General features: G+C 32.7%; 1 pseudogene; it reads right to left on the reverse strand.

The window, feature by feature from the left end:
• LOC149539384 (serine carboxypeptidase-like) overlaps positions 1-19,844 on the reverse strand; it is a 60,674-nt pseudogene extending 40,830 nt beyond the window's left edge.
• Positions 19,845-22,464: the final 2,620 nt, after the last annotated feature.

The raw sequence follows: 22,464 nt of genomic DNA on the forward strand, positions 1-22,464 counted from the left end.
ATTTTCTTGTGAAGAAGTTGGTCACAATACTACAAAATCTCCAAATAGAGAAGGAAAAAAAGAAAAAAAGCATGAAAAGTACAAAGGAGAGAAGTTTCAAAAGCTACAAAGACTACAAGGAAAAATTTAAGAAATCTTGTTACATGGATAAAGATTCTAAAATTAATCAAGAAGATGAAATGATTTACAATGTTGTTAAGGATGAATCAGATGATGAGCACAAAAACGTGACCCTTATTTCTTGTGTCAGTAATAATGATACATGGATTATTGTAAGGCCCACATTAGTACCCTATTATAGATCTAAAGAAATGAATGTGTTTAGTAGTTAAATAGGTTATGATTGACATTTTTTGTTACTAATAATGATTTATGAGATCCTATTAGAGACTAAGCAAAGTTTGTTTATTATAAGTGTAATACCCATTAAATAACTTTAGGTGGAATAACTAAGATCACTTGAAAATGAAACTCTATATGTTCAAACTAGGGACTCAATCAAAGGATTTATAGTATAATCCACTAGAAAATTAGGAAAGATGAATTAACATTTTCTCTTTTAAGAGACAACAAAGGATGTAGATTATAACAACAACAAACATAAATGTTTGCACACATAGATTGGTTTTAAAATATGATGACATAATTTGGAAACATTCAATGGCATGGGAAGTTGACCCTAGCGGCACCCACACCTCATAATGAGATAAAAAGGACATTTTTAGAAATATTACCTCGATCAGTTAATTTGAAAGGATAATAGTTAACAAGTCTGCACAATAGTGATTTTCAGTTATGACATATATACTAAGATCAATTTTTTTACATGTTCATATGATATGACTTTGATGTTTCATTGTGATGATAGATAAGGATTGTGATAGAGTTTAGAATGGTAATTTTGTTATGATTAGAAAGATTAATGTTATACCTATCTTGATATTTCTATGTTTTGAATATTTTATGGAAATAATTAGTTGGAAGTTAACTAAATATGTTAATGAAATTATGTGATAGTAGATTATTCTACACTTATCTGCATTTATTTCTATATTATTTTAGTGGGCTGCTTACATTAAGTTGAGTGTGTAGGAAAGTTGAACCATGGAGATTATTTGGGGAAACAAGGTTCAATCTATGTGAACACGGTAAAGCCAAGGTGAATCTTTGGAAGATTAAAAACCTTGTTGTATTGTGTTATTTCCTAATGTGATTGTGCATGAGTGTTCTAGTTAGAGATCATGATTAATTAGAGACATGTCATCGTGATGTGTAAAGTGTTTTAATGAGTGTGTGTTATTTGACACTTGTGTTGTTTATGTGTAAATCACATGTCATATAGGATTCTTTGGCATGAAGTCACTTAACCTAAATTTAATCCTCATTATTAAATTAAGTTAACCCACCTTGGAGAGTGTTAGGATGAGTCACTTTCATGATGGAATTCAAATTAAAATTTGATAGGAACTTTAGAGAGACTTAAAGTGGTTCCCTAGTGTTATTTTGGTGAAAATAAGTCACCCACATGGTAGTAGTATAGGTTGGGGGTCTAAATATAGCCATAAGTTGGCCTAAGGGACTTAGAAGACCCTCCAAACTAGTCATTTTCAAGCCAATTCAAAAATTAGAGTGTCACATGAAATCTTTCCTCACCCCACCACTTGGTTAAGTTCCTATTGGTAGAAACGTACAAGGGTGTAAGAAGGGTAGGTGGGAATGGAAGTTGAGGTCTTTTTAGGGAGCTTGTGCCAAACTTAGTGGTTGTTCACCCACTCTCTAATGGTAGAGACACTTAGGGTTGGTGGAAGAAACTTGGAAGCAAAGAAAGGAAGGTCTTCATTACTATTTTCATAACCCTAGCTTTGAAGGAGGTTAGTGCTTCATGCCATGTTTTCTCTCATCTCATGGAAGTTGAAGAATGGAAATTGGTAGAATGTTCTTGTAAGATGTATGTGTTTGCATTTGGTTTACGCAGTAGTTGTTGTGTATGTAAATGAGCATGTTTGATTTACTTGCATTTGATTTTTGTTCCTTGATTTTTTTGTTGTGGTGGACTGAATGTTATGTTGGGTGTGAAGGCTTCACTCACCCTTGGGAGGGAAGAGAAGCCTTGGGTGAAGGGCATAAGTTGGGCTCATCATTGTAGTTGAGAAAATACCTCATGATGAGGATTTTTTTATATCATGGAGTATGGGCTCCATTAAGGCAATTAATCTTGTTATTTTGGGAGGTACAAGGAGGTTTACATGAATGGGGAGGTGATGTTTTGTTTTGAAGGCCTTGATGAGGCAAAACACAATGGAAATATGTTGTGTATATTTTGTTATTATTTTGGGAGGTACAAGTAGATTTATGTGAAGGAGGAGGAGATGTTTGTTTTGAAGGCCTTGAGAAGGAAAAATATAACGACACTATGTTGTATATATCTTGTTATGATATCTCATCTTTGAAGAGCCCACCTTCACCCAATGTTTATGATTCCATCTATGAATCATTGTGCTAGAGTTGGTTGGGGTTTGGAAATGTGATGTTAAACTATGGTGTTCATGTTAGTTCTTATTATTGAGATGTTGATCAAATGTATCCCAGTTGAGCCTTGTTTCCCCTAGCGTAGAGGTGGCCTCCTTAAGGCCTAGGTTGGGATGTGAGTCTCGATGATTCTATATTACTTTGATTTTTGCAGGTCTATGATGCACTTGGATACTTGAAAGTTATGTGGACTTCCTTGCATAAGAGGAGGAAATACCTGTGTCAATGGATTAATAATGGAGATATAACTCCATCTTGATGAGAGTTATATTGTGATTTTAGAAGCATGGGGTTTACCATATTCATTTGACAATGGGCAGGTGGGGGGGGATTGAGAAATATTTGTGTATGATAAAAGGTGTTTCCATTTTTGTAACCCTGTTATGGTGATTTCACCAACCCTTTTGTGTATTCTGACTCCTGAGAGTTATTGTAGGGAGAATGTGTTGGTGTTGGAGGACAGGATATCATGTTTAAATTTTCTTGTTGACTTTCATATTTATGTAGGTTTGTCAAATAAAATTAATATCATGGTAGAATTTGTAAATGAAGAAAGACTACTTTCAATGAACATTGGTGTTATTTCCACTTCATTGCATAATAGATGTATAGATATATTCAAATTTAAACAAAGTATAGGAGGTAATTGTAGAATTATTTCTATTATTTTAGATTGAATAGCGATAAGACCCACACTAATACCCTGTTATAGATTTGATGAAATGAATGTGATTAGGAGTCAATTAGGGTAAGTATGACATTCTGTTACTAATAATGATTATGAGATCCCATTAGAGACTAATGTAGGTTTGGGGTATTATAAGTGTAAAATCTGTTCAATAATATTTGATCATGTGAAAATAAGACTCAACATGTTCAATGTAAGAACCTAGTCACAAAATTCAAGGTATGATTTACTAGACTATTAGGGGAGATGAGTTAACATTCACTCTCATAAGAAATAACCATGAATATAGATCATATGATAACAAACAGTATGATTTCACTAGAATATTGGTTTTAAAATATGATGACATGATTTGGAAACATTCAATGGCATGAGAAATTAACCCTAGGGGCACACACACCTCGTAATGAGATAAAAAGGATTAGTATGGTTATTGTGATGGTATTTAGAATGGTAATTTTGTTATGATTAGAAGGATTAGTGTTATACATATTTTGATATTTCAATTTTTTGAATATTTTACGAAAATGATTAGATGAAAATTAATTGTATATGTTAATGTGAATTATGTGATATTGAATCCTTCTGCACTTACTTGTATGTATTTCTATAATATTTCATTGGACTACTGATGCTTGAAAGTAATGTGCAGGAAGTGGAACCATGGAGATTTTGGGGGGAAACAAGTTCCAAACCTATGTGAACACAGTTTAACCAAGCTGAATCTTTGGAAGATTCAAAAGCCTCATTGTGACAGTGTTTTATTTTGTAATGTAAATTTGTTTGCATGAGGAAATGTTTAATCATAAAGATGCATTAGGTGAATGTCATGGTAAGGTGAATGTGGTTTTATGTGTCACTTGACACTTGTGAATTTTATGTGTGATTGACATGTCATTTTGGGTTGGACCATGGTGGGAATTTACCCTAAAACTAATTACCCTATTAATAAGTAATTAAACCCACTTGACAAGGGAAGGATGGGTGTCAATCATAAGAAATTTGAACTTGGACTTGACTAGAGTTTTGAGGGATCATTAGGTGGTCCCAAGGTGTCCTTTATGTTAAAATAAGTTAGCCATATGATAGTATATCAAGTTAGGATCCTAATTTTGATCATGTGAGTGCCTAGATGGCCTAGGGAGCCCCTTTGCCCATGCATTCTTCCATCAATTCGAATTTGGAGTTGTCATATCTGTCTTCCCCCATGTTACCACTAAATCAAAAATAGAAAATTTAGAGGAGACAAGTTTGTAAGAGGAAGTGGCTTAGTGTTTTTGCTAAAATAGTTAGTGGGAAGGCCTTATTAGAGGGTCTGGGATGAACTAGTGAGTGTGCACCCACTCTCTATGTTTAGGGATAGTTAGATTTTGGAAGGGAAAAGGGAGCTCTACTACAACTATCATTACCCTAGCTTGGACCAAGTTTGGTGTTTCAAACTATGCTTCATTTTCATTCTTGAGTATTGTAAAGTAGATCTGCAAGTATTAGGAATGTGTTAATGGAGTATGCATTGTAGTGGAAATCTTTCATTATGGATTTAGATATTGTGTTGTGGCATTGTGAGGATTTGTTGTGATCTTTTTGCATTATGGTTGTTGATAATTTGTTGTGACATTGTGAGGATGTGTTGTAATCTTGTCACATTATGGTTGTTAATATTGTGTTGTGGCATTGTGAGAATGTGTTGTGTTCTTGAAGATTTTTGGGTTTTTCTTCTTGGTTTAGTTTTCTTGTTTGGATAGGAATTTGAATGTGATCATGTATGTGAGGGCTTCACTCATCCTTGTGGGAAGGGAAGAGAAGTCCAGGGTGAAGGGCATAAGTTGGGCTTGCATGATTGAGGACCTTGGAGTATGGCCTCCATTGTATGCCATTTTCATTCAAATTCTGCCTTGGGGGTGATAAGGGAAAAATGGTGAAGAAAGGAAGTAAATGAAGTATGGGTTTGAAGGAAGCTAAATTTGTTGGTAGTGTGTGGTGGATGATGTTTATGAAGCCTCGAAAGGGCATGACATTTGTTGATTTGTGAAGCTCTAAAAGGGCATGATATTTTTTGAGTTGTGAAGCCTTGAAAGGGCATGAAAGTTGTTTATGGTAGATATGATATGATATGGAAAACCTCCTTGAAAACACATCTTCACCTTATGTTCAAGGTTCCAATGGTGGACCTTTGTGAAATACCTTGGGATGGGATTGTTAAGAGTTGAAATGTGATGTTCATGCCTTCACAAGACTGGAATGAAACCCTAGTTGGTTCTTGCTTCCCCTGCTTGGTGGGTAGCTTCATAGAAACCTAGGTTGGGAGGTGAGCTTCCATGGTTCACCATTTTTATGTCTCATTTGTAGGACGTTCTTTCTATGATCTTCAAAACTTGGATCTCTTATTTTCTTTTCATGTACATAGGAGATGAAGACCTTTCTTTGTTGTATTTGAGTTTAGGCTATGAGCAAAATCCACCCTGTTGTGTTCATTTAATTACATTGCAAGAGCAATGTTTGCTTCTCATTGACAAGGAGACTTGTGAAAAATTCATTTTTAGTGAATAACACTTCCATTGTGTTAACATATAATGAAGATTTCACCAAATTTTCATGCAATGTAAGAATTAATGGAGGGAGTATGTATTGTGTGTGGGAAGATAAGTTATTTTGTTTCTTTACAATATTGTACTCCTTCACTTTATGTTGATTGTAAGAATGAATCTAATTATCATGGAATAATTGTAATATTAGGAGGGATAGATCATGGACTATTATTGGAGTGATAATTATCACTTCAACTCTCTTGAATAATAATTGTATAAGTAACATTGAATTGGTTCCTTGCATGTGAATACTATGTTAGATCTCTAGCAAATGGTTTACCAAACTTCATTACTCATTGATTAGATTTAATTAGTTAAAGACTTTTGTCATGCTTTCTATATGAGTTTTTGTATTGTGATTATTTCCCAAATGAATCTATAAGTCCATTGGTTTAGACTATCATAACATATCAAGTAACTCCTAATGTATCATTGCAATAATCTATTGTGGGTATCCTAGACTGTAGAACAAGAAAAAACAATTAGAAAATATAGAATGTATAGAGCATGAGCAATAACTTGTTGTAGGAGCTCATTTTATCACTCTAGAATTTGTAAGGAAAGTAAGAAAAATACCTCCCTCTAAATTACAAAGTATTATATTATTAAATAGGACATACGTAGGACTCTATTTAAATGGACATCCCTACCTATGAGACTAGACAAGAAATAGCCTATGAAACGTAGATGTCTAATCACCTTGAGAATGAGAAACAAAAGCAATAATACATACATACATACGTACATATATATGTATATATATATACATATATATATATATATATATATATATATATATATATATATATACATATATATATATATATACATATATATACATATATATATATATATACATATATATATATATACATATATATATATATATACATATACATATATATATATATATGTATATATATATACATATACATATGTATATACATATACATATACATATGTATATATATATACATATACATATGTATATACATATACATATATATATATATATATACATATATACATATATATACATATATATATATACATCTATACATATATACATATATATATGTATATAAAATATAACACTCTTCCTTGAAACAATCCTGTGAGAATTATAGAACCATCCTTCAATGGTATTAAACAAAGCAACTAAGAAAATAAAATTGAATATATATATATATATATATATATATATATAATACTTTAATCTTACCTAGGTGACATTACTTGCCTCAAACACACCTTAGGCATGTAATAATGTACATGAAGACTTAAATTCTGACAACATCTGATCCCTTTTTTCTCTTGTGTAGCGATCATCTTCTTTGAGATTGAGGGAAGCAAAAAAAATGTGGTGGGGCTTCAAACTTGACTGGTCCCCACCCCATCATTCCACCATCGAGTTTGAAGAAGTTCGGCATAGGCTTTTAGGCTGATAAGATCCTTGACTTGGTGCCTTAAGAATCCTAGACATTGGTGGGATAAGGCTTTCCATGATGTGACTTTTGTTAGACCTTCCTCTTATCTCATGCTTTGGGGTTATGATGATGGCGTCCATTTGGGAAATACACCTGTTTCCCCATAATGGTCACCTAGCAAGGGTTTGGGTAGTAATCGATCTAGGAGGTGAATCTTAGATTTATTATTGTGTTAGGATGTAATGAGCATAAAGGGATTTAGGAAGAGGGGTCTTGGTTGTGTTAATAAAAGTTGGATTAGTTGGTAATGTAGGCATTAAATATTGTAGATACAAATAAATAAGTAAATATTAAAGGGCTATGATATAAGCATTGTATGTCCTAGAGTTCATCTTGTAAAAAATATAAAGATCATGGTAAATATATATAATAAATGTAAAAGTAAATTAAAAGGTATTCTTATGTTTAAGTAGTTTCTTGAGTTGGATACTTGGGTCTTTAGAGATCTTTAAGAAGGTAATGTAATTTTCTCAATTTAACAAATGGACTCATAAGCAATTTAAAATGATTACATCAATATATATTAGGGTTTTCATGCAATATTAGAGGAAAAATAAATAATAATAACAATAATAAAGGTGATTTTTAGTTAATACATAAGAGTATAATTAATTGATACAAGAACTTTGTATGGTACTCAATCTTATACATGGAGGATGTCAATTAAATGGGAACGAGATTCTAATGGTTAATAAGGAATAGCTAGTAGTGAGATTGAAAGTATATAAACACATGCAATTGATTAATGACAAGTTACATATAAAGAATAAAATGTATGTATGGATCATGCTATTCAAATAGGTATATATATGCATAGAAAGCTTTCATAATTAATTCTTCCTATAATTTGAGTAACAATCATTTCATGTAGGGAGTATTGAAGTCCATTATTGACTTAATTAATGAGTGAATGATGAATGTATAATATTTACTATATCATATGTGATGGTTGATACTTCATGAATAATTATATAATGTAACTGTAAATAGTAGTGTGATATTTAGGTCTACGTATTACACATACTGGGTACAAACATGTTTTATATAGATCAAGAAGATCAAGGTTGATATATTCATAATATATATGATATACTCCACTTAGAAATTTATAGGAATGTACTACCTTGTCCTCTAATGGAATTAAGCATTGGTGAGTGACATCATACATAAACCTTCCACTATTAGGGTTGCACCTTGCATCTAACTATATTTTGACTAACTAGGAGATATATTGTTGGATACAATTGTTCAATTGTGTGTTGTCTTTGATGTTACAAAAATGTCATTTCAGCTATCAGATAGAGTCTACTAAGCTCAGTTGGTCAGCAAGGTAAAAGACAAAGTCTATCAAGCTCAGAAGGTTAGCAAAGAAGCTTTATAGTGTCTACCGAGCATTCTCACACTTTACGTTGTGCAGACAGTTCTTACTAAGCACACTCAGTCATCAAAGGAAAATAGTTCAGAAAATAGTTCTTACTGAGCTCTCATGGTCAGCGAATGAAATTCAATTCTTATCGATTTCATTAGGCAGCCTAAGGATTTTTCAGATTTTGTAGTGTTAACCGAGTTGAGTTGGTTAACTTAGGAAATTGTTTTTGGATTAGTGCTTACCGAGCAGGGTCAACCAAAGAAGGATTTCATTATTTTGAGAAATAAAGTATATATTTTTAATATAATATTTGTAACCAATTGATGTATGGTTTATTGGTAAATGTAACTTGTGAATGAGCCGACTTGATAGTCTGAATGGTATATATAAGCTATCAAGTTGTGAATTCTAAGTGTGTGATGATTTTTGTGTGAAATAAATGTGAAGAAGGACTAATTATTGTGAAAGAAAATTTTGAAGGATGATCATAAATCATTAAGGAGCAGCAAAGCTATATTTGATCAAGGAGGATCTATTGGTGGAGAATAGAGATCTGTAGTCAACAAATTTAGTTGCATCATATTTAGGTCAATTCATTGTTACTTTCTAACCTTTGAAATAATGATTTCAAAATCTCTTAACAGAGTTGGTTTAACAACTATTTTTGTAAATCCTCTTACAAGGTGATGGTTCAGTTGAATTGTTCTAAAGACTTCTAGCAAGGCCAATCCAAATAGGGTGATTAAATCCTCTAATAGGGTCACACCTAATAATGTGTATTGCAACCTTCAATAGTGTTGGCTCTTAATAGGGCTCACTTCAGAATAGTGAAAATTGGTAGCTCGTTACTTGGTGGTTTTTCCCATATTGGGTTTCCACATTAAATCTAGTGTCTCTCGTGTTCATTTTATTTACTTTTGCATGCATGTTAATAATAATAAATGCTAGATGATCAGTAACAAGTTAATCTACCGAGTTACAACATTTTTATAGTGTTTACCTTGTATTAGTAGTAACTAGTTATTGAAGACATTTAAGAGATTTGTGGATTTTTTTTTGTGGTAACTGATTCACCCCACCACCCTCTCAGTTACTCCATCTATAATTCCAACAATTGGTATCAGAACTCTTGGTGCTTTCAGGAAAAGATTTCAAGGATCTAAGCTAAAGGTTAGGATGTCTTACAAGAGGGAAATTCCAAGACTTAACAAGGACAACTTCTCAGCATGGTAGGGATTGATGAGACTTCATCTAGCTTCTATTGGTGATTCGAGACTAAAGTACCTTGATGAAAAATATGCAAAAGTTGCTGGAACATTATTTGTGAATGATATTGTTGAAAAGAAGACTCACAACAACATGATGATAGATATAGTATCTTCTCTGAGTTATGAAGAATTTGATGACATCAAGGATTGTAAAAATTCTTTTGAAATGTGGAACAAGTTGAAAGAGATCCATGGAGGAGATGATAATGTGAGAAGAGGAAAAGCAAAAAGTTTGAGAGGACAATTTGATCAAATGAGGATGAGAGAGGATGAAAATATTGCAAAATATGTTGAAAGAGTTAAAGCATGTGTTAGTGCAATCAAAGGATCTGGAGGAGATATCAAGGAGGAGACAATTATAAGTAAAGTTCTTAGAAATCTACCTCCTATTTATGCAATCAGAGTCTCTACAATTCAAGAAAGAAGATGTGAAGCAAGTCATAAGATAAATTTAGAGGCCATAATTGGAAGATTGACTACATTTGAGCTAGACAACTATGATAATTATGTTCCAGCTACCAAGAACATTGAATCAACATTCAAAGCCAAGCTTTCACTCAAAGAAAAATGCAAGAAGATAAAGGATCCTCAGTTAGATAGTGATGAAGAATTAGAACAAAGTTCATATAGTGATCTTGAGGTGGTTGAAGCTTTGCTAGCAAGGATATATTCAAGAGGCAAAGGGAAATACAAAGGTAAGGTTCCTCTAATCTATTTTTCTTGTGAAGAAATTGGACATATTGCTGCTAGGTGCCCAAATAAGTAGAACAAGGATGAGAAGAAAGGTCACAAGTGCAATGGCAAGAAAGACTTCAAATCATTCAAGGATAAAGGTAAGAAAACATGTTTCATGGCTAAAGATTCTAATGATTCTGATGATTAAGAAGAAGATGAAATTGTTTACATAGTTGTAAAGGATGAATCTAATAATGATGAAGAAATGGCACTCATTTCTCATGTGAGAAGAAATGATACATGGATTATAGATAGTAGTTGTTCTCATCACATGACTAGTGATAAAACTAATTTTGAACATTTTGAAGACTATGATGATGGCAGTATAAGATTTGGTAACAATGAACCTTGTTGTATAAAAGGCAAAGGAAGAATCTCACTAACCAAGGAACTTTTATGTGATAATGCATATTAGATAGAAGGACTAAAGCATAATCTATTGAGTGTGGCATAGCTATTCAATAATGGATTCAAAGTGGAATTCATGCATGGAAAAGCATGACTGCTAGATGGGAAAGGAAAACTAATTGGATTAGGCACTCAAACAAAATGTAACTTGTTTTGTCTTGAACTTGGTGAATGTTCATGTTTTATTGCTCAAGTTGAAGAAAGTTGGTTATGGAATAGGAGGTTATGTCATGTAAACTTTGACAACTTGGTAAAAATAAGTAAATTCAGGAAAGTAAGAGGCATTCCTACCATAAAGAAACCTGAGGTTGGTCTATGCAAGTATTGTCAAATTGGCAAAATGGGAAAGACTAGCTCTAAAAGTAAGAACTATCAATCTGAAGAAATTTTAGAAATTGTGCATATTGATTTGTGTGGATGTATTGGCATTGAAAGTTATACTGGTGAAAAAAAATTCATTATTTTTGTTGATGATTATTCAAGAATGATGACTGCCATGTACCTAAGAGAAAAATTAGAAGCATTTGAAAAGTTCAAATGGTTTTTGGCCAGAGTAAAAAATGAAACATGCAAAAGATTGAAATGTTTAACGTTTGACAGAGGTGGTGAATTCATTTCACATGAGTTCAATAAATTTTGCATTGAAAGGGGAATCAAAATACATGTTTTAGCACCTCGAACTCCTGAACAAAATAGAATAGCTGAAAGAAGGAACGAATCTATCATGGACTATGCAAGAACCTTAATGATTGATAAGAGCATTTCTATCAAATACTAGAAGGAAGCTATTAGCACTACAGTTCATACCTTGAACTAAGTATAGCTGAAAAAGGACTCACTCAAAACCCCCTATGAGTTATGGTATGGCTACAAACCCAATGTAAGTTACCTAAAAGTATTTGGGAGCAAATGTTACATTTTAAAAGAATCTAGAAAAAGTAAATTTGATGTAAAAGATGATGAAGGAATATTTTTGAGATATTCTTAAAAAAGTAAAGCATATAGATGTTTGAATTTGTCTATTGACAAAGTCATAGAAAGTGCACATGTGAAAATTGATGAGTTGCAGAAAGAACTGAAGAAGAGAGAAAAAGGGAACCTGAAGACTATAGCAAATTTTTTTACATTGAACCTAATATATTGCCATATACACTTGTCAGTCAGGAATCTTCAACTCTTAAGTCTTTAGTAACTGAGTCACAGGAAGTTCAAACTGAGCTAATACCTACTGAGTTGCAAACAAAAGTTACTAAAACAACACCTATCGAGCCTGAGCAACCAAAACTAGAACTAGAAGATAAAGCACAAAAGGATAATAATGCAAGTCAAAGGCAAGGAGCATGTGTTAGCCAAGTATGTCAGGAAGCATCATGCACCAAATTAGATCATTGGAGATAAATCAGAAGGAACAATTACAAGAAGTAAGTTGAAAGGCACTTGTTTACTTGCTAATTTTTGACCTAGAAATGTCAAAGATGCATTAGAAAATGAAAGTTGGATTGAAGTTACGAATGAAGAGATAGAACAGATAGAGAAAAATAAAACATGGACTCTTGTACCTAGACCTAAAGACAAAAATGTGATAAGAACTAAGTGGGTATTCAAAAAAAATTAAAATGAAGATGATAAGCTATCAAGGAACAAAGCTAGACTGGTATGCAAAGGATACTCTGAAGAAGAAGGTGTAGACTATGGAGAGACTTTTGCTCCTATTGCAAGATTGGAAGGTGTCAGAACCTTACTTACATATGCTACATACAAAGGATTCAAAGTTTATCAGATGGATGTCAAGTCAACATTTCCCAATGGCATATTGGATGAAGAGGTTTACATTGAACAACTTGAAGGTTTTGTTGATCCAGACAAGAAGAACATGGTCTACAAATTGCATAAAGCATTGTATGGTCTGAAACAAGCCCCTAGAGCATGGTATGAAAGATTGCATAACTATATTATTCATATTGGTTTTCAAAGAACTAATGATAACAATGGTTTGTATATAAAGGAAGGACCAGATAATAAGATTGTTTTGGAAGACATACTCGTAGATGACACTTTGTTCATAGGAAATGATGATCTTTGCAAAGAATTCTTAGAACACATGAACAAGGAATTTGAAATGTCAATGTTTGAAGAAATCAAATTCTTTGTTGGTCTTCAAATTCATCAGAGTAAGAATTGTATCTACATCACTCAATCTAAATGCATCAAGGAGATATTGAAAAAGTTTGGTATGCAAGACTGCAAACCAGTTGGAACTCGTATGTGTACTAGATTGAAACTTACCAAGGATGATGTATCAAAGGAAGTGGATCTGACATTGTATAGATCTATGATTGGAAAGTTGCAGTATGTAGTGCACACAAGACCAGACATTTCCCTTGTAGTAGGAATTATAGAAAGATTCTCAACAAAACCAAAAAAAAATCACATAATAGAAATCAAAAGGATCATGAGATATTTAAAAGGAACTGAAGATTATAGATTATGGTATAAACTCAAAAAGAAATCTAGATTTAAAAGTGTTCGCTAATGCAGATTGGGTAGGAAATATTGATGACAAAAAAAATTCAAGTGGAGGAGCTTTCTTTCTTGGAAAGAGGTTGGTTTCTTGGACAAGTAAAAATTAGAATTGTACATCCCAGTCCATAGAAGACGTTGAATATGTTGCAGTAGCAATAAACTACTCAAACATTGTGTGGTTCAAACAATTATTGGAAGGTATGAAGCAAGAAATAAAAGAGCCTATTGTTATGTTTTGTGACAACACAAGTACAATTAACATAACCAAGAGTCTAGTGAAGCATTCAAAAACCAAGCATATTGCTATAAAATATCACTTTGTTAGAGAATTGGTACAAGAAAAGGAAATCAGATTGGAATATGTCCATACAAAGGAACAAATTTCTGACATATAAGGATGCATTCTTGTATCTAAGAGGTAAGTTATGAGTCATTACCCTATTTGAAGCTCACTAAAATATAGTTGTAGTGATGCATCAACAAGAATAGAATTGAAGATCTATCAATTGATATAGCAAAGAAATGAACACATTACATATGAATTAGTACTTAAGGTACATTGAATTTCATTTAAGTTTGAAGTTATGTTGTCTTTGGCATGTGTTGTCAAAGAGGGAGATTTTACTATCATATCTTTCTAAAATTTGCAAAAAGAGAGAGTTTATGTAAGAGGGAGAGATTACCATGAAGGAGGGAGATTACTGTATTTAAAAAGTTTTGTGGATTGAAATGAAAGAAGGCAAAGCATTCTGTCAATGGAAACTTGTTTTCAAATTGCATTCTACTATGACATGTTGTGCTGCCATCAATGCAAAAGAGGGAGATTGTTGGATACAATTGTTCAATTGTGTGGTGTCTTTGATGCTACACAAATTTCATATTAGTTATCAAATAGAGTCTACAAAACTTAGTTGGTTAGCAAGGAAAAAGACAAAGTCTACCAAGCTCAGAAGGTTAGCAAAGAAGTTTTATAGTGTCTACCAAGCATTCTTAGACTTTACCTTGTGCAGATAGTTGTTACCAAGCACACTCAGTCATCAAAGGAAAATAGTGTAGAAAATAGTTCTTACCAAGATCTCAGTCAGCGAAGGAAATTCAATTCTTACCGAGTTCACTTTGTAGCCAAAGGATTTTGTAGATTTTGTAGTGTTAACCGAGTTGAGTTGGTTAACTTAGGAAATTGTTCCTAGAGCAGTGCTTACCGAGTATAGTCAACCAATGAAGGATTTCAATGTTTTAATAAATAAACTATATTTGTTTAATGTAATATTTTTAGCTAACTGATGTATGGTTTATTGGTAAATGTAGCTTGTGAATGAGCTGACTTGATAATTTGAATAGTATATATAAGAGGTCCAGCTGCAAATTCTAAGTGTATGATGATTTTGGTGTGAAATAAATGTGAAGAAGAACTGATTATTATGAAATCAAATTTTCAAGGATGATTAGAGATCATTGAGGAGCAACAAAGCTATATTGGGTCAAGGAGGATCTATTGGTAGAGAATAGAGATCTGCAATCAAAAAATTCAGTTGCATCATATTTAGGTCAATTCATTGTTACTTTCTAACCATTGTAGCAGTGGTTTCAAAATCTCTTAATAGAGTTGGTTTAATAGCCATTTTTGTAAATCCTCTAGCAAGGTGATATTTTAGTTGAATTGTTCTAAAGACCTCTAGTAAGGCCACTCCTAACAGGGTGATTAAATCCTCTAATAGGGTCACACCTAACAGTGTGTATTGTAACCTTTGATAGGGTTGGCTTCTAATAGGGCTCACTTTAGAAGAGTGAAAATTGGTAGCTAGTTACTTCGTGGTTTTTCCCATATTGGGTTTCCACATTAAATCTGGTGCCTCTTGTTCATTTTATTTACTTTTGCATGCATGTTAATAATTATAAATTCTAGATGATTAGTAACAAGTTAATCTATCGAGTTACAACATTTTTACAGTGTTTACTGAGTATCAACATGTAGGTAAATAGATTGTTCTTCTTCTAATTCTCCTTTTAATTTTCCCAATTTGTAATGAAGAACAACTTTACACAATAGTTGAGAAACTGTTTCTGAGAATCACTAGTTTCCCTCTGAATTAAGGTATAGCTCCCTATATGAATAATGTTCAAGGAATTATGTTTCTCTCCTAAACTAACATGGGGTATGCTCTTAACCCGAGAGCAGAAGAGGAAAACCAAATTAAGCCTAAATAGGACTTAATCCAAGAAAGAAAAAATTTCTAATCCATAAACCAAGCAATAGAACTCACAATTCTTATGAATCCATATACTCAATATTTAATTAACCTATAGAAAATGCTAACAAAAAAAAAATGACACGATTAAAGAATTCTAATGAATCTTTCTTTGAATACCCCAAAGCACTTCTTACTGTCGTTAATTCATATCCTCATGACAAAAGAATAAAACATCTTTTCTCTCGTTCTGTAATTTGGAGAATGAAAGACAAATAGAAGAAATGACTAATTAAATGAAATAGAAAACCATTGACTTAAAATCCCCTTTATTGGCTCTGTAATATTAAGTCTGATACATCAACAACTTTTTCCCCCTCCTACTCTAGCTCTTTGACTATATCTAGAAAAGGCCAAACCTTGAATCCATGGTTATAATAGTTTATATAGAACACACCAACATAAGCCTTCATGAGAATATGAAGTGCTTCAACTTCCATAATTTGAGGAAATTGAAAACTAACAATCTTGAAAATATAAACAAAAAAAAGGAAATAGAGACTATGTCTCTTTACATTATTTATCTCTGAGAACATGAAGTGAATAGACTCTCGCTACTCAACATAACTTGGAGATGCTAGAATAGATGAAGAGTATCATTGCCTCCACCCATGTTCAGTGCCATCAAAGACAATCCCAATAGCAACAAATGAATGATGCATTCAAATATAATAGCCTGCACAATGCTCAAGAATACTGAAGAACTGATTACAACCAATCTTTTCAAATGTCTCTGTTTCAAAGAAGATCGACCTCCAAAGGCTATAATGAGATTAAAAATTAATCATGAATCGTTACTCATGAAAATGTTCAATAAAACTCATGCATTCAATATATACTGTTTCTTTCTAAGTCCCCTATTAATATAATGTCCCTTTCTTGGCAATACAATGATGAAATATGATGATTTGCAACTTAACTGAAATCTCCATTAATCATTTAGCTATGGCTGCCATAAGATATGCGTGTCTTAATTCCATTGGTCTCGATTTTATGATAAGAATGATGATCGATTCTAAACATTGTGAAATTCACTCTTTTCTCATCTAGATTATCGACATCTAATCAAACTGTTCATGCAATTTGTCATTGCTCTAATAGTGAAGATCGATTGAAATTCACTTTTTGCCCATGTATGTCGATCAATGAAGTCGTGGAATGGGAAAGACAATGATCTTTTGAGAAAAACCATCTACTTTGACTAACTAGAATCCGATGGCTGCTATCAGTCTCCCTTTTAGTAATTTTAGAAACCTTGATGTAGACTCCTTCTAAATCATATTAGTCACATATAATGACCTTGAAGATAGCTATGATTACATTTGACAACAAATAGTTCCATGAACATGATGCGTGGTGAACTCCATGAAACTGAGAAGACAAAATCTCCATTGCCAAAGAAATTTCTTTCTAACATCTCTTCGAGCATTGCACCTTACTTGAAAAAAATGTGTTCTCTTAAACACTAGCTCCCATGACTTCCTCGTAGACTTGAGCTTCATCTAAACAAATTATTAATATTCTAGAGGAATCAATTTAATGGCTTAACTAATATTACTATGTTCAAACATGGTTTTCCTTTTGGATGAACCATAAATTCAAATTCCCTTGGAATTGTCAGATCTCTAGTATGTATGTTACATACTCTGCAAATAACCTATAGCTTTCTTTGTATGTTGAAGCACATATTATGGAAGGGAACTGGATTTAGGCATGGCAGAATTCACATGCGTTCTTATTTTTAAATTTGGACACTACCTCTGTTCATATTCCATTATGTAGCAGACATTTTGTTGCATTCCACCTGTGCCAAAAGATATAATGCTGCTCCTACCCAATACATATAAAACACCCCAAAATAGAAAAGGAAGAATACGAGATATGATCATTATTCAAATTACTTCAATGGCTTTTGAATGATCAAGCTTTCTACCATTTGGTCATATGGACCAACTTTACTATTATACCACCTTCAGCAATAACTACCCCATAATTTTGGATCCTTGTGGATTGTCAATACATCAATAATCATAATGACATCCTTAGGAATCACAAAGCCATCTTCTCCTACCTTCAAGTCTATGAATGTCTACTTAATTATTCCTAGTCCTAGACAATATAGATGAAGCATCTCTTTCAATATCATTTGAATAATTTTGAGGTCTTTACAGACTCTCCAGTGGGATCTTTGATTCCGCAAATTTCTTTGGATTCTTGTCGAGCTTTGTCTTGGAAATAGGGATTGTGTACTAACAATAGTAGTGCCCAACATATTAGAGTATTTGTGTTCTCCTTCCCAGCTAAAAAGAATGTTTTTCTCTCATCCATCAGTTGTCTTTAGTCATTCCTGAATCATGAATTTAATGTTCTGTTTCATCCTCCTATTACATTTCCAAATTTCTCAATTTGTAGCTATTGGAAGGAATTTAAAACCAGGAATCCATAATTATCGAAATGATTCAATGATCCAATCCATATTAGCTCTTGATCATAATATTTACTGTATGGTTCTTCATCTAAGATGTTACCTCTATTTCACATGCTTTGTCATCAATAAATTTCCATTCATCCAAAATTTACTTGGTGCATCTTGCTGAGATCCCAATTACTGCCTTTCTCAAATGTATGTGGTGAACTTCAATTTCATAGAGCAGAGAGTATAATACTTATGTATTTTTTTTCCAGCAGTAAAATTATGACATCTCCTAGTAAAACATCTCCCTGATCAATCTCAACTTGCAACTCTCTCTAGACCTCCCTCCTTGCACATTGTTGTACTTTTACTGATGCTTTGACTAGCCCAGATAGTTTTAGCATGACCACTGAACTTCTGAACTCCTCAAACATAAAGAATTTGGAATTTTATATTTTGGATTTTTCAAATCAATTCAAATTCCTGAGAACACTTTAGTAAAATTAGGGGAAACCTTAAGGGAATTTATTTCCATGGGAAGCAAATTTTAAAGCTCAAAAATAGTGTACTGAAAGTGCACCTACATCTGGCTATGACTAGGGATTATGTGCTGCAAAGCATGTAAAGAATCCAAAATCTTAGGTTTTGCAGAACTGGCCTTATCCATTTGGCTATAGAGTCAAGCTAGGAAGAGGGTAAACAATGAGCTTCTTACTAGGAGAGTGGAGGAGAGCAAGGAAAATTGAAGCTACCAAAACATGAAGAATAAAACAACAAAAGTAGGGGAAGACTATACTACTCAAAGAGGAAGAGGCTACACTAAAGACACCCAAAATTTGAAAGCAAAACCTAACTACTACAAGTGAGGAGACCTCACCAACAAAATAGAGAACAAGGAAGGAATCATACATGGCCATTGACTAGAATAGAGAAGTATGAACCTTTGCTAAATAGAGGAAGATGCTCCATTAATCTGAAACAATATTGGTGACCTCTAGATACTCCTTCATTGTCAAATTTGAAACCAAAAGCTATGTGCAACATAGTGAGCCATAGAACCTTAGCAAATAGCCAAGCCTCATCAAGTACTTTTGTTTCCTCTATACTTACCTACATATTGTCTTTCACATGCTCTATCATATTTTTTGAAGAAGAAGAAAATTTAGTGAACTCTTGAAACATCAATAAATCATACTTGTATCTATTCTCCTCAACCTTGTGACTTATAACAAAGATATCAATATTCAAATCTAGACTAGTGGAATAGTCAAGTGATTCTAAATGCACTGCTAGAACATAATCACATCTATTGATACTATTACTTTCAGTAGAAATATCTGCACTAAAACTGGGACGGAGAACTTCAAAAAATTTTGGCAGTACTGCTTGAAAATACTCAAATCCATTTACTTCATTATAACTCTCAGCAAAGATATCATCTTTCAAATCAGAACAAACATAATCAAAAAATTGAAAAGCTTCTAGAAGTGAAATAACATCATACCAATCATAGGCTTTATCATTAGCAACTTCAAATTTCAAAATAGAGTTGAAATTCGAAGATTCCTTATTTTCTACAGTGTCCATCTAGGCTGAGACATCTTCTTCATTTTCTACAAAAAGATGTTCATCTAAATTCACAACTTCAATATCTAGATTAATTATGGATGAGTATTCTAGATCGGGAGGATTATAATTGGATTCACTACCTTCTTCATAATGCTGCAATGCCTCATTATTTTTTGCAATTCCTTCCTTTTCAACATTTGTTATTGCTACATCTTCAGATTTAGTATGGTGACCACTAAAGCATAATGTAGCTAGAATGTTTGTTTTATGATACTTTTTAGGAAGACAACAATTTAAAATATAATCCCAATTAATTTCTCTTCCAATTTTGCTGATCATTTCTTCAATTATGTTTTCAGATTTGACAAAACATTTTTCCACCTTTTCTTCAAGACACATAGATTCTAATATAGTATCATCACAAATCTTTACAACTTGAAAATCAATTTCATAAAAAATTTCAATGGAATTCAACTCTTCATGTTTTGCATTAACTATCTGATTATTCTCATTGGAGACTTCATGCAAAGGTTTATCCTTATTTTCATCAAATCTGAAACTTTAAAAATTAGAGGTAAATGAATGTATGAAAGAAAATTCTTTGTCAACTGTTCTTACCAACTCTTCATCATTGAGAAGGTTGTCTTCATTTGCTAAAAGTTGTGCTTCTAGAAAACAAGGCTTCTCTTGCTATTCAGAACTAAAACCATTGGTTGATATGATCTCTTCATTTTTCTCATTGATTCTATCAACCTTAGGAATGCTTTTTACAAATTCAATGATTTCAGCATGGTGGACCAAAACTGATTCTTTTGTTTGTAGTTCTGAGAGTGGTTCTAGATTCATACTTACTGAAAAAGGCTTAATATTAGGAGAACAAGTCTCATTTCAAACATTAAATTATGGATCTAAAGGTGTAACTAATGACTCCATAGGAAATATTGTTGAGAAGCAAGGAATAATAACAAACATTTCTTCTTTTTGTGGTGGTTCAGGCTAGAAATGCTTTTCATGTTGATTACCTTCTTCATGTCGACGGCTCATCCATGGTAATACTAAGGATGAAGAAAATTTAGGTTCTCTCAAAGCAGGGAAGATTGGAGAAGACAAAGCATCCTTTTTAGAACTTGTATCAGTGCTTTTCTATTTGAACTCCTAGAGAACATAGAATCTCTTTTCAATCAGCTACCATGACTCTCTAGACCAATGGTCTTGAGCTATACTCAATTTGTTTGTTGTCACATAGCTAACACTCTCTTTAAATTTACTCCAGAGTTGTTGAAGCGTAGGATCATCATCAATCAAAATCTCTTCAATAGATTGTGAAAGTCTCCTTTTATACTTTAAATCATTTTTTCAGAGGAATCTGACCTTGATACATTTCTTGATATTATTTGTACAATAGGGTAACAAAAATTTGAATCAAATTTATGGAAAGATAATGATGTTACTCGATCATGAGCAACCAATGTTCCAAAAAGTTCTCCCAAAATTTGTTCTAATAGGCATGATCCTTGTTTAAACAACAAAGTCACCAATCTCTGAGTAGCAGAGAAAATGAATATTGTAGCTTAAAAAACCAAATTATTCTTCCTCTTAGTCACAAAAAAATGAGCCGGCAACCTGAATGATAAGAACTTTCAAATCTTTGAAACTCTAATATATAATAGGTTCTTTTAAAGGCACAGAGTCGCCAATGTCAAGCAGAGATAACAATAATACACTAAAAAATATATATCTAGCACTGATCTTCTTGTCCAACTCCCCAGTAGAGTTGCAAAAAATTTTTTGGTAAACATATTTTTCTTCTTTTGATTCTCCATTTGATTTTCCCAATTTGTAATGAAGAACAACTTTACACAATAGTTGGGAAACTGTTTCTGAGAATAACTAGTTTCCCTCTGAATTAAGGTACAACTCCCTATGTGAATAATGTTCAAGGAATTATGTTTCTCTCCTAAACTAACACGGGGTATGCTCTTAACCTGATAGTAGAAGAGGCAAACCAAATTAAGCCTAAATAGGACTTAATCCAGATAAGAAGAATGTTCTAATCTATAAACCAAACAATAGTACTCACAATTCTTATGAATCCATATACTCAACATTTAATTAACCTACAACAAATACTAACAAAAAAACAAATGAGATGATTAAAGACTTCTAATGAATCTTTCTCTGAATACCCCAAAGCACTTCTTACTGTGGTTAATTCATATCCTCATGACAAAAGAATAAAACATCTTTTCTCTCCTTCTGTAATTTGGAGAAAGAAAGGCACATAGAAGCAATGACTAATCAAATGGAACAGAAAACTATTGACATAAAATCCTCTTTATTGGCTCTGCAATATTAAGTCTGATACATCAACAATTTTTTCCCCCTACTACTCTAGCTCTCTAACTATATCTATAAAAGGCCAAAGCCTTAATCTCTGGTTATAATAGTTTATATAGAACACACACGCATAAGCCTTCATGCATTATGAAGTGCTTCAGCTTCCATAATTTGAGGAAATTGATAACTAACACTCTTGAAAATACAAAAAAAAAAAAGGAAATAGAGACTATGTCTCTTCACATTATTTATCTTTGAGAACATGAAGTGAATAGCCCCTTGCTACTCAACATAACTTGGA

The sequence above is a fragment of the Cupressus sempervirens genome, chromosome 9 (genome assembly GCF_028749045.1).
Source record: "Cupressus sempervirens isolate cs-2001-9-10 chromosome 9, ASM2874904v1, whole genome shotgun sequence".
Taxonomy (NCBI): Eukaryota; Viridiplantae; Streptophyta; class Pinopsida; order Cupressales; family Cupressaceae; genus Cupressus; species Cupressus sempervirens.